Source organism: Protopterus annectens, chromosome 6.part1, assembly GCF_019279795.1.
Source record: "Protopterus annectens isolate FY-2018-M chromosome 6.part1, PAN1.0, whole genome shotgun sequence".
In the NCBI taxonomy this organism is placed as follows: Eukaryota; Metazoa; Chordata; order Ceratodontiformes; family Protopteridae; genus Protopterus; species Protopterus annectens.
Genome location: NC_056738.1, coordinates 251803462 through 251817983, shown reverse-complemented (window position 1 = coordinate 251817983; position 14522 = coordinate 251803462). Strand labels below are relative to the sequence as shown.

Genomic DNA, 14522 nt, shown 5'->3' with positions numbered 1-14522 from the left:
ACTAACAGATAGTTACATTAAGATTAAAATGGAAATATTTGCATATATATATATATATATATATATATATATATACACACACACACACACACACACACACGCACACACGCACACACGCACACACGCACACATGCCTAGTGTTCAACTTTTTGTCAATAGTGCTGCCCCTCAAACAATGAACAAATAATTAAGGTAAACATTGAGTAGCAAACTGTTTTTGAATCTCTGGAACAGTATCAACATGTATTTCTTTATTCTCCAAAAGTCCTTTGGTTATGACATACTGTGATCTCACAATATTAGCTAGTTATATAAATGTGACTGAATGTGTGCCATACTCAGTGAGGAACATGACAATTTTCAGAAACAAAAATGAGGAAGTTCTCCCTATGATGTACCGACTGAAAGGTATGCAGTCTGCATTTATGTTATGGAGATATATATACAGTGTATGAAGTATAAAACGTTATCTGCACAGTGTTTTAAAATGTACTACTTCTGTTTGAAAACAAATTCACTGAAAGCTTTGGAGTTATTTACTGGTGATTGTGGGTGTGGCTTCAGACTGGAATGTGAGTTATGATACAGAGATATAGCTGTCAAATAATTTCATAGTGAAAAGCAGTTCTAGGTTTGTGATAAGGTGGAGTTTACAAAATCAGCTACTGTTCCAGTAATCCGATCCCAAGACGACTAGGAAGAGAATGAGGGAAATGAAAGAACTCCTGGAAACCTGAGAGAACTTAAATCTTAGTAGGAATTTCCCAGCGTTTCACGGAGGACAGGTAAGGGATGTTACAGTCTTTTTTCATACTGTTTAAACACAGTGTGGAAACTTTTGCTCATTATAAAGTTAGAAAAGGAAACCAAAGATCTCATAGCATTTATTATTATGAAATCTGTACATTCATCTATTTCTGTATCATGATTTACTAAATAGAAAGAAGTGGACAAGATGGAGTCTTAAGGTTCTTTTAAGTTTAATAATTGTGTGGTAAGAGGAATGTGCCGGCAAGTTTCGTATTGCTTCCTTGCTGTGTCTACAGTTTTAGTACTTTTGTTTGTCTTGATTCACTCTTTAACACTTAACTACACCCTGGAAAAGTTGACTTCTCAAGGGAGTGTACAGGCTTTGAGGTTTTATGCAGAATGGTTAGTTCAGACATGATGATAATTATGTCTTACACAAAGCAGTGAAGAGAAAAACATTGCTGACTTCTGATTCATGGTTTGTGTTAAACCTTGCATTCATTTTTCTCTCTATCCACAGTGGAGGCTACCAATGTACATCACTTTTATTCTACCCATTTTTTTCTGTTTGCCTGTCTGTCTCAGTTTGTATATAAAATGTTAACATGCAAACTGGTAGAGGCTGCATACACTGGAATCTAGAAACATGTTACAGGAAACATTTGGAATGTAGGATGATGCTAAGAATGGACAGGATGTAGTCTGCCTAAGCTAGCCCCCATTATAGGTTAATTTTAATTCCAGTTCTGAAGAACAGGCTAAGACCTCAGCTTCACATAAGCAATTATTCATGACAGTTTAAAATTAAACACATATATTAAAACGGGAACTGCCTGACATTTCATTTAATAGTTGAGGATTCATACCTCAACAAATCTGAATGCTATGTTTAGACTGCAGATAATGTAAAGATATGTGCTTTTTTTCAGTTTGAAAGGACCAATAAAAATGACTTTATTATTCTCTGCCATTATTGCTAGTAGAAAAGAGAATCAGCAAATGTACATCTAGGAAAATATAATGAGTCACTGTATTTAGCTAGCACAGTATACCTAGAATTATATAAGTGTTGTTAGTATTTATTTATATTGACTGGGTTTGATGTACAGTTTGCATCTAATGCAAGACCACAACACAGCCATCTGCAGTCATGAATCTGGCCAGACCGTGTTGTATTCATTGTCACCTGCATTTCTTCAGGACAACAGTGTTATGGTAGGCCAATATGCATTACAATATTTAGCAAATATTTCTGGTGCTGTTCTGAAAGTGTAAAGGGGCAATGCAAATGGGGTTGGCTGTATGCCATAAAATAATGGTGCAAGGCCCTACAGCTGGTCTGTATGGTAACAAAGCTTCTTTTGACGTGCTTATTTAAGTATTTAAGTACAGCAAGACGCTTCCACTATGATGAAAGTGAATGCACTGAGGATCAGAATCACTAACTGCATTCGCAGAAAAAAAAAATACTGTTTGTTTGCAGGGGGCAAGATGCCTGCACTCCCCACACTCCCAAACTAATGTGTACTACCTTCACTGTTCACACCAACTCAACAAATGGGGAAATTCCCCCGAAAAGGGCATCACTGCTGGCATAGACAGTGATTTCCTATGGGGGAACCCAGATCATCAGCGGGTTGAACTTTGGGCAACTGAAGTTCGAGATCTTAATCTTCGACCACCAGTAGGGTAATGCAGCAATACACCTAGGCTGTTTGCAGGCACTATCAGAAACCTGTAGACAGGCAGTGAGAGTTTCTCTTCCCCTCTCAAGCTATGTGCTATGCTGTACAAAATTTAGACCTGTGTTGTACATATGCATACATGAGAAAAATTCCATATATACTGCTTTGCAACCACCCTGGAGCATGCAAATTAGCAACATGAGTAGCTTGCTTAATGACTCATTTTGTTACATGTTATGTAAAGGAAAAGTCCTATGGAGGGTCTGACAGGGCTGTACATATGTATACATGGGAACATTTCGATATACATTGCTTTGCAACCACCCTAGACATACAAATGAGTAATATAAGTAGCTTATTTAATAACTCAGTTAAATCGGTACTTACGTATTATCGCACAAGATTTTCGCAGTTGCAAAATGCGTATCCTAGAATCAAAACGAATACAGGACACACTGTAAGGTGTTATTATAATGCGTCATTGCTGAAGAATAAGTTTGGATTACCTCTATGAAGAGAAACAATTGAAAAATTCTTCTTCCTGTTTTGCGTGCATTACACATGCATACTCGAATTGTCAGAAGACCACTACTCAAATTTTAAATTTGTACACTTCTACAAAAACGTTTACTGAAGAGCGGAGGCTGACAAGTTCAGAAGACAGCAGTCCCTTTACTTTTTCTGCTGCTCTTGTTTATTTAATCTCAGTGCAGTATAAAGTAAACTACATTGATTTGATGTTAGCTATAAAGAGGACAAGATCAGACTTGTAAAAGTTACAACCCATGGCACTTTACTCAATATTTTCCTGTAACATTCTTTTGAATGCAAACCAGCTATGGAAACACACCATTTGTAAGTCTGTTTGTGTCACTTAACGGGAAGTCGTAGCCCTGTCAAATGTGTCCATTACAGTTGCTTCCTGGATAACATGCAGCACAGGACAAAAGGAAGTAATGTAATGAATCACATTTGACAGGGCATGACAAAACACAGGGATTCTACCCTGTGTTGAGCTGAAGCCTCTTAGGATCACAGTGCTGTAAAACCACAAAAAAAAAAAAAAAAAAAAAAAAAAAAAAAAACTTTAAAAATAAGACATGAAAGCACGGAAGATAAACGGCTTCCACACTTATTTCAGCCCTACATAAAGTCACAGCAAAATAAAAGCTTTACAAATGCACATGTAAATAAGCACATTAACGAAAAGCCTGAATACCTGGTGTTAGAGGCAAGCTGGAACTGCATGTCTTAACCAATTCTTAGTCTCCATTATGGCAGTAAAGAACGCAACCCGAAAGGTGGGATTTGGCTAGTACTCCCATCCCTGTTTCAGAACCGAGGTGATAGGACAGTGATTTGGACTTTAAACAAGCCTTGCCAGTGCAGGATAAATGCCTTTCAGCATAACATTAGGAAGTAGGATGACTTCCAAATCTGGTTGCGATAATATGTAAGTACAGTTAAATGTTATATAAAGGAAAAGTCCCATGGAGGGCCTGACAGCACTAGACATTCATCACAAAAAGTGTCATTAAAATGTATATTCATGCTGTGCTGCCAGAAATGGCTTGTGGTTGTTTTGTTCTCGGTAGCGGAGGCCTATGCAGTGCAAACAGGGATTCTTCTTGTGGATGCCCGAGTCAAAACTGTGAGATAATGGCATACTTTTTAGTGCCATCTATGCTTCTGGCATAAATGTCCTTCCCACAAACACCCAATAAGTACAATTTCTTCACCAGCAAATATGTCACAGACCCATTTGATTTTTGATTATAAAATGGGCCAAGATTTTTTAAATAGACTCAAAGTAAACAATTACTGCTTAGTCAAATCTGGCTCTTCATGCCATTGTGGACTTTAATATACCAGACCTTTCTATCAAGAACTGTTTAAGTTCTTGCAAATTCAAAGTGCAATGTGAATGTTGCAACAGGTAGCACATTTGACTATGATACTGGAAGAGGAGAAGGCTGTGGGTTCTATTCCCATGCTAGGTGACTAAGTTGTTGACGCTGCAGTGCAGTATTAGGAGGTGCTGTACTCCTGCATTTGTTACTCTTAAGATGAGACATTAAACAAATGTTCTCATCTGCTTGAGTTAGTGCTTGCTGAGATGGATATAAAAGATCCCATGGCAGTTATCAAAAAGAGTATGGGTCCTTTATTAAAATTTATATGCTTATTTGCACCTATACATATATACAATATATACAATTTTCTTTTACAGTTTTCTAAAAGAATAAAACAAACACAGTCATCACTTTTTTCTTTCTGACCCCCACTCCAACTTCCACAGCCAAAACCTTTTTTAGCATCATAGCCAAATTCCACTTTTCATTAAACATAACTTCCTTCACCCTTTGATTCCATATTATCTATATAATGCAAAACATTTTTCTATCAGTTCTATTAACATGATTTCTACTGTTCTTTGTACAATATCTGAATTCAATCATACCCATATCTATACTAAATATTTCTATAAATACCTCTACATAATTTGAATCTAAAATCTTTTTCCATAACATTTTTACTCTTTCACATAAAAAAAATGTTAACTGGTTTTGCATTCCCCACAGTAAAACAAATTCAATATTTCTTATTTTTATAGGGCATATTCACCTTTACTGGCAATTTTTGTATTATCAGTCTTCACAAAAAATCATAGCAGTCTAACATTTTTACATCTTACCATTCTTGCTTGTATAGGACTCCTTTTTTTCCTTATGTAACTGTTTCCATGGGTATATTCGAAAATATACGTCCATAATATTATTATACCACACTTTTCTCTCTTTTTCAATTTTTTACACTTGTTTTCCACAACATAATTTTATCCTGATAATTCTCTAATTCTTAGTTACAACAACCTTTCCTTCTTTTTAAACTGAAAAAATTAACCACTCCATTTTATACTTTAAATTTAATATCTGTGTTAAAGTAGAATCATCATTGTCCTTTAACTATTTCACTACTCTATAGAAATTCAATGTTGCACTATAAACTATCAGATTTATTAACCCTAAACCTCCTTTTTTGTTATACACATATAAAATCCCCCTTTTATTGGCTTTAACCTAGATCCCCAAATAAATGAAAAAATAATATTATACACCTCTTTTCTAAGATCAATGGTAAACTAAAACCCCCTGCTAAGTATGCAAATCTAGTTATCAAAATAGAGTAAACTAAATTTGCCTTTTTCTGAAATGACAAACTAAAAGATTCCCAAAAAGACACATAGTTTTCATTTCCTCTAATTCTTCTTTCCATGCTGTATCTATAGTGTCTTGCTTTTCAGACCTTATTCCAAGAATGTTAATCATTCTGATATTAAATTTAATTCCTCCAATCAATTCTGCAGATCCTAAATCTTGATTTTTTTCTTTATTTATCAAAAAACCCTATCACATGAATAGTTTCCTGTACATTTTATTTTATAAACTTCAAATATCTCCCATAACACCAAATATTGAATTGAATCAAATGCTCTACTTAAATCCCCTACTATTAGTTTTGCATTTACATTCTTGTAGAATATATCATCTACTAATTTTTTGATTATCATTAATAAATCTTGTATATTTTTCCCTTTTATACCATATAGATGTCCTTTTACAACACTATTTACTTTTCTTTCCATTCTTTTTATAAATTTTTTTATAAAAATGTTATAATCCATATTATTTAATATTGTTGGTCTCCGGTTATGTAAGTCTTGGTTATCAGTTTTTTTCCATATAAATCTAATTATACCCTTGCACAGTTTTTTATATCTAAAACCTTTATTTAACGATTCATTTAGTACTCTTATAAACACTTTTTATGATCCATTGTCATGTCCTTATAGATCCTATATTCTATTCCATCTGGTCCTGCAGCCATATCTAAAGTCACTACCTTCAAAAACTAATCTAGTTCTTCTATCTTCATCATTTCTCTTTCTAAATATTTATTGCCTTATCAGACAGTGAATACACTTTCCAATTTTGCTAATTTTTATTTTTTGCCCTTCAAGTAAATTCTTAATATATTATTCCACCCTTTCCAAGATTTTTTCTTGTGTATTATCTCTCTCTCTCTCTCACTATATATATATATATATATATATATATATATATATATATATATATATATATATATATTACCTACATAATCTTGTTATTCTCTCATAACACTGTTATTCTCTTTAATTAATTTACTTTTATATGATGCACAGAATACAAAGTATTTCCCAAGAATTAACGCGGTGGAAAAGAGAACACCAAGTAAACTAAATATATATCCACCACCAAAACATGGCTATAACTAATCTTGAAAAATACACACATTAAACAAAACAAAATGCATAAAAATCTATTAAAAAAGTAAGTGCTTTCATGAGATGACTCTTTTCATCAGACAATAAAACAACATTAAAAAGACATTTATATACTCTTAGCAAATCACAGCGATTAACACCTAATCCTATCACATTAAATCTTGGTTCATTACTAAGTCATACATTTAATAAAAAAAATAAAAAGACTATTGAAACAAGATTACCTCCTAAATCTGCATGCAGGTTCAAGTGACATATGTTCATTCAAACCAGAGCCTCGATTGGCTACTAGTTTAATTATCCATCTCATCCCAGTCTTTTCAGTATTATTGACTAAATCACCCATTTGTTGGCTATCAGTGACATTGTCATGCATTAAAAACTTAAAAGTGTGTGTTGACCCTCTCTCAAGCATATGTTTAGCTAAAGCACTAACGCTATTCCCAATACGTATAAAATATAAATGATCCCTTATTTTATCACGCAATCTCCTGTTAATTTTACCTAACATAAAATGAATTACATATTCCACAATGGGCCAAATACATTAAATGTTTACTATTGCAATTATCATTGGCTGAAAAATATATCTCTTCCCATTATCTGGGTGTATAAAACATCCACTCCCATCTATATGATTACAAAAATTACAGGAACCACAGCTAAATGTCCCATAAAGAGGGCAATTATATTCTATATCTTGGCTACTAGTTAGGTAACATAATAGCCTTTTTAGAGATTTCTTGTTCTTGTAATAAAACCGTGGATATCAACCAACAATCTCTTTAATTCATGGATTGGTTTGCAAAACTGACCAATGTCATTTGATGATTTCTTGTAAAACCTTAGCATCACTGCTGTAAACCTGCAGGACAGAAAAATTACTATTCCCATGGCTGGTCTTATGCTCAGTATTGACAACTGGTGAAGAAAAATAAGGTTTATCTCATATACACCTCTCTGCAATGGCTAGTTGCATACCTCTATTAACTTCATTACTTAGATAGCCCTATTAAGAAAATGTGCATGAAGCTGGCCAAACTATCACTGAACTGCTGTTCAGATACAGAAAGTCAGGACATATGCATGGATTGTCCTTTAATAACATTCTGAAAGATATGACAAAAGTGCATGCTTGATCTGTGTACAAAAGAGGCCTTATAACACGGTTTCCTATATAACTTAGTTGTAAAAGTGCCATCAAGTTGTCTCAAAATTTGTACATCAAATAAATCAATGTTCTTTGAGGAAAACATCATAGAAATTTTCAAAAAAGAAGTGGTATTCTTTATATAACTCAAAAAAATTATATAATGTACTAATGGAACCAGTCCATATTACAAAAATATCATCGACAAAACAACAATAAAATATACATAAGGAGTAAATTCTACGGAATCAAAAATATATTTACTCTCCCAACAAGCCATAACCATATTGGAGTAGCTATTGGCACTTCACTGGATAATACAATATGATGGCCATTGGAAGATTACCATCTGGTGTATTATTATTATTATTACAGAAAGAACAAGATAAAGTATATGCATTAGCTCCACCTGATATGTTAGATCTTGCATTGAGTGAAGTAATAAATGATGTGTGCTTATATGAACGATAACTTCTCTTACAGAAATGTAAGAAATTGGACAAAGATTTAAAAGACTTTCATAACAATCATGTTTTTTGTTGACCTAGAATTGTTCATAGAATTGTTCAGACAAAACATAATGAATGTAATGATAATACACCTGATGGCAATATTCATATTGTCCCTTTAGAACAAGTTGCTCCACCCATGAAAATATCTACATCATGTAGTGGTCTACATGCTTCACCATCCAGTGGCCTCATACTACATTGTCCAATGAAGTTATTCATTGTGTAGATAAAGGTGGAGCTTCATCTATCATGGCCAGTCAGGAAGTCATTCACAATACACCAGTAGTAAGAAAGAAGATGACTTTTGGATATTCTGAACAGCATTTTCCTCTTCCCATACATCCAGAATGCCACAGATCTTAGGAATAATTGGGGAGCCATGGAAGATCCAAGCAAAAACACTCCAAGGATGAAGTAAACAATCATTCTATCAAGAGGATGTTAATGCCAGTAACTGGACATTAGTGTGGAATATTTCACAGAAGGTACTGTCTACTACAAAACTTACTGCCTTCAATAGAGGCCTTTCATTCATACCTGCACAAAAAGCTGATTTAGCTGATATGATCATTGACTTTAAGATGTTTATAAGAAATGTAATGCTTAAAATTATTTAAGATAACTGCGATAATATGCCAGAGTCGAGGTTTAAGAAGTCTAGTTTATACGTACCTCAAAATCATCCGACTATAGAAGTTTTTAGTAGGTTCTGTGAACATGATATGTTTGAACTACTGAACAATAATAAACAGAAACTAGTTTTTTATAATCTTTCTCATGAAGAGAGACAAGCACTATATTAATGACAGTCTGATTTGGATACTGTTATACACCCTTACAAGGGTGGTTCTGTAGTTGTTTTAAACCATAAATATTATTTTAACAATATGAATGCCATGCTCACAGATACAACTACTTATATGAAAGTTACTAGAGCAGAAGTTGAACAGATGATATTTTGAGTTGGACACGTATTGCAGGATTGTTTAGATCAACAGTGTATGAAATATGATTTATTTCAATATTTAACGGTTGATGCTGCACTTATTCCTGTGATTCATGGTGCTCCTAAAGTTCATAAATACCCCACCCTCCTTCCATTTAGACCTATTGTTGCTGGGAGAGGGTGGTTGACTGAACCCTGCTCTGTTTATGTTGAGAAGTCTCTTAGACCTGTCCTTGCCAGTGACAAATTTGTGCTTTGTGACACTGAACATTTTTTATGAGACTTATACCAATGTTTTAGAGTTGAGCAATTACCATTAAGGAGCATTACGGTAATATCATTACATATTGCATCTCTTTTTATGGTCATCCGTAATGAACAGGGAATACAGAATGTCAAGGATTATTTTATATGTACATAGTTCTTATTCATCTGCATCTATTGATTTAGTATGTTTCCTTTTAGAAATTCTTGAAAATAATGTATTTACTTTTGATAATATCTACTGGTTTCAGGTGTCTGGCATAGCTATGGGCATGCCCTTGTGCCAATAGCTACACCAATATGGTCATGGCTTGTTGGGACAGCAAATATGTTTTTGACTCTGTAGAATTTACTCCTTATGTATATTTTTATCGTCATTTTGTCAATGACATTTTTGTAATTTGGACTGGTCCCACTAGTACATTATATAGTTTTTGAGTTATTTACAGAATACCACTTCTTTTTTGAAATTTTCTATGAAGTTTTCCTCAAAAGACATTGACTTTTTAGGTGTGCACATTTTGAGACAACATGATGGCACTTTTGCAACTAAGTTATATAGGAAACCCTGTTATAGGGCCTCTTTTGCACAGAATAAGCATGCACCCTTGTCATATATTTCAGAATGTTATTAAAGGGCAATCTATGTGTATGCTCAGACTCTCTGTATCTGAACAGCAGTTCATTGATAGTTTGGCCAAGCTTCATGCAGATTTACTTAACATGGGCTATTAAAGTAATTAAGTTAATAGTGGCATACAACAAGCTGTGGCAGGGAGGTGTATGCAAGCTAAACCTTATTTTTCTTCACCAGTTGTCAATATTAAGCGCAAGACCAGCCATGGTAATAGTAATTGTTCTGTCCCTCTGGTTTACAGTAGTGATACTAAGGTTTTACAACAAATCATCAAATGACATTGACCCAGGAATTAAAGAGATTTTTTGGTCCATATCCACGGTTTCATTACAAGAACAAGAAATCTCTAAAAAGCCTATTATGTTACCTGACTAGTAGACAAAATATAGAATATAATTGCCCTCTTTATGGGAAATTTAGCTGTGGTTCCTATAATTTTTGCAATTATATAGATGGGAACAGATGTTTTATACATCCAGATAATGGGAAGAGATATTATTTTTCAGCCAGTGCTAATTACAATAGTAAACATTTAATTTATTTTGCTCATTGTGGAAAATGCAATTGGTTTATGTAGGTAAAATTAATATGAGATTGCGTGATAGAATAAGGGATCATTTATATTGTGCATACATTGGGGAATAGCATTAGTGCTTTAGCTAAACATATGCTTGAAAGAGGGTTAACATACACTTTTAAGTTTTTAGTGACTGACAATGTCTCTGACAGCCAACAAATGGGTGATTTAGTCAATAACACTGAAAAGGCTGAGTTGAGATGGATAATAAAACTAGCAGCCAATCGAGGCTCTGGTTTGAATGAACATATATCACTTAAACCTACATTGAAAGCACGCAGATTTAGGAGGTAATCTTTCTTCAATAGTCTTTTTATTGCCTTTATTAAATGTATGATTTAGTAATGAACCAAGATTTAATGTGATTGGATTAGGCATTAATCATTGTAATTTGCATGAGTATGGAAATATCTTTTTAATGTTTTATTGTCTGATGCAGCGAGTCATCTCGTGAAAGCGCTTATACTTTTAATACATTTTATGCATTTTGTTTTGTTTAAAGTGTGTATTTTTTAAGATTAGTTACAGTCGTGTTTTGGTGGTGCTTATATATTTCATTTACTTATATATAGTACAATTTCTTCTCTTTTTCCTTGCAAAAAATATCTTTGCTTATACAATAACAACTCTAATTTTTCTTATTAATTTCATATAACTCTTTCCTCTCCATGCAGTTAATAACCTAATTACTTAGCTTCTCATAATATATCTTATTCATGTTATTCGTTTCTTTTTCCCATATCACATTACATTGTTTATGCTTCTGTTTAAAACTTAGCCACCATTCTGACCAGTCCTTATAAAACTCCCTCACTCCTGTGTGTTCTCTCCATAATTTCATCTTATTATCTTTACCTCTGCTATCCCATTTCACTTCATTTATTCTTTTTTTGATCCTTATTTATTTTTATATATTCAGAATTTCCTTTTATCTGAATCCAAATCACCCTATGATCTGAGAAACCACTCATCAAAGCACCTTGTTCTTCTACTAATAACCTTTCCGATACCAAAAATAATCTATTTCCATTCTCTTTTCTCTTGTTCCATAACTCCATGCTTTTTTATTCCAAATTTTTAACTGCCCATATTTTATAATATTCAATACTAGCTTAATATCATATGCTTTCTTTTTGGGTTGTCTGAAATCACAGTTGAAATCCCCCACCACAATAATCTCCATATTAATTGCTACATATCGAATAATGTTTCTAGACATTTCTTCTCGCTGCATTTTTGACACGTGCATAAATAGCAACAATTCTAATAACCTGATTCCTCTACCTTACATCAACAACTGTGGTTTTACCTATTGTAACAAAAGTAGTATATATCACTTTAATTCTATCTCTATACAAGATAAGAATGCCTGAACATGTTTTCTTCACAAAATTCCAAATCATCTTATTTTTCCGCCATTCTTCTATTTGATTTCTTTCAACTTGTGTTAAGAACCTCATGTCTTCTAAAATAATCACATCACAATCCTGCTTATTACATGATTCCAAAATTCCTATTCTTTTCTCTATTTTTTCAAACTATTTACAAGTAATTTTACATTAATGTAATATATATATATATATATATATATATATATATATATATATATATATATATATATATAAATCATCCTTTTCCCTTCTTTTTTTATTTTTTTAAAGCCCTCTAAAATCTTTCTTTTCCTATCCCATCCTCTTTTACCTATATACTTTCTTTTCTGTTTGACTGTATTCCATTTAACCTCATCACTGTCACACAACCCTGGATCTTCTTCCTCAGGTTTGTCTAAATTTGCATCTTCCTTCATATTAACATCTTGTACCACTTCCTCTCTCCATAACATTCATCATTTCTTTTTGTTTTTCTACTGTTTCTAATGCTTTCTCTATAACTTTATTATTTGTACCTTGGTCTTTTACTCTCTCTGTTGTTTCCAGTTCTACCTCATTTCCTTTTTCTTTACACTCTCTCCCCAAATGACCCACTTTTTTACACTTATGACAGTTCACAGTTCCTTGCATCTTGTCCTATTTCCCCACATGTAAAAGTTTCTTTTAACACAGTTCTTAATTAATCATTTTTTCATACAAAAAGCATGTTTTTGGTTGTCCCCAATATTTTACCATGCCTCTGTCATCTTCTACATTTATGGTACTTGGAATATTCACAATACCCTCATTATCTAATTTTAAAATCACATCGCATTCCCACACCCCAGTCCACAAACCTCTGTTATCATATATTTTTGACAAACTCAAAATATCTTTACATAATTTTAATAAATGTCCTTTTAAAGACTCTTTTTCTACTTCAGTCCTAAATTGAATATTAATTTTCTTGTAGTTTTCCTATGAAAGGGCTTGCACACATACAAATTCCATGATGAACAGTCTTTCTTTTTTTTATATTTTACTAGGAATTTTTCTAATATCTGACCAGTCTTGAAAATAATGTCAAAAAGTCTCTTTATTAATATGGATAAATGTTCTTACCTCATTAGGTTTAATTTCTAGTGTTGTAATAACTTCATTCCATACCATATATCTGTCCATCTCTGATTCTTCACGTTTTTCAGTTTGTACTAAAAATGTCTTTTTCTCCTTACACTCACATATTTTTTCTTCTTTCTTGCTTTCCTTCCCTGATTTCACAATCTCTGCATAAAATTTTCTCTCGACTTGACCCACTTTGATCTGCTGGACATCTTCCTTCTGTATCTTTTCCATCAACTCTCTCCATGACATATCTCTGCCAGCCTCTGGTTCACTCATCTTGCCTAAATCCATTAATAAATCATCCCACAACCCTCCCAACTGGAGGATTGTAACAACATATTCTTGTATTGTAACCTATTCATTGAAGAGCTTTTGCTGAAATAAATCTTCTGAGCCTATTTGCACTAATTCTGACTGCTTAAACGGTTCTTGAAAATGTTCTACTGCCTTTTCTGATTTCTTCATCATGCTATCATTCTTAACTGATGTCTCCTCACTTTCCATTGCTTTGTTTAAAAAATCCATTGCTTCTGCTGTGCAACTAACAGGACCATACACTCTTCCACCCTCTGCACATTCCTTTCTTCCTTACATAATCATGGATCTCTCTTCCTGCTTCTCTGAGCTGCCTTGGCACTTGGAATGAAGCCAGAAATGCCAAAATGACACACATCCCAGTATTTGAAGAGTAGGGGGTTATTGATATATATACATTGCATATTATTTACATATTTGCATTATTTACATATATTTACAAATCTCCATACATTATAAACTTCAGTTTAAGCATCCCCCACTCTTTTATCCACAACCAAACCATTATTTTCTCCAGAATCTTTGTCAAAGTCCATTTTCAATTGTATTTAATTTAATTTAGTCTCTTGTTCCATATAGTCCATGAATCATAAAATGTTACCCTGTCCATTTTCTTCATGTCTTTCTGTTTTCATGCACCATAATAACCAAATTCTATTATGTTCATAGTTTTTGCTCAAATTTAACAAATTTTCACCCTATTATGTTTACATATTTCTTTCCACAAATTATTAAGTTTCACATTTCAAAAATACATGCTCAGTCTCAAACTCTCTACATTTATTACACATTCTATCTTGATATTCTTGTATGACATATTTGCCTTAACTGGCAATTTTCTAATAGACAATCTCAATAAACATCATT

General features: G+C 33.2%; 1 protein-coding gene across 1 annotated transcript in view; it reads left to right on the top strand.

The window, feature by feature from the left end:
- The first annotated feature begins 667 nt into the window (after positions 1-667).
- LOC122805490 (ras and Rab interactor 2-like) overlaps positions 668-14522 on the top strand; it is a 1218761-nt gene continuing 1204906 nt past the window's right edge. The window contains exon 1 of the mRNA XM_044075679.1: positions 668-785. The gene's annotated coding sequence lies outside the window, so the exon portion shown is untranslated. The remainder of the gene's footprint in view (positions 786-14522) is intronic.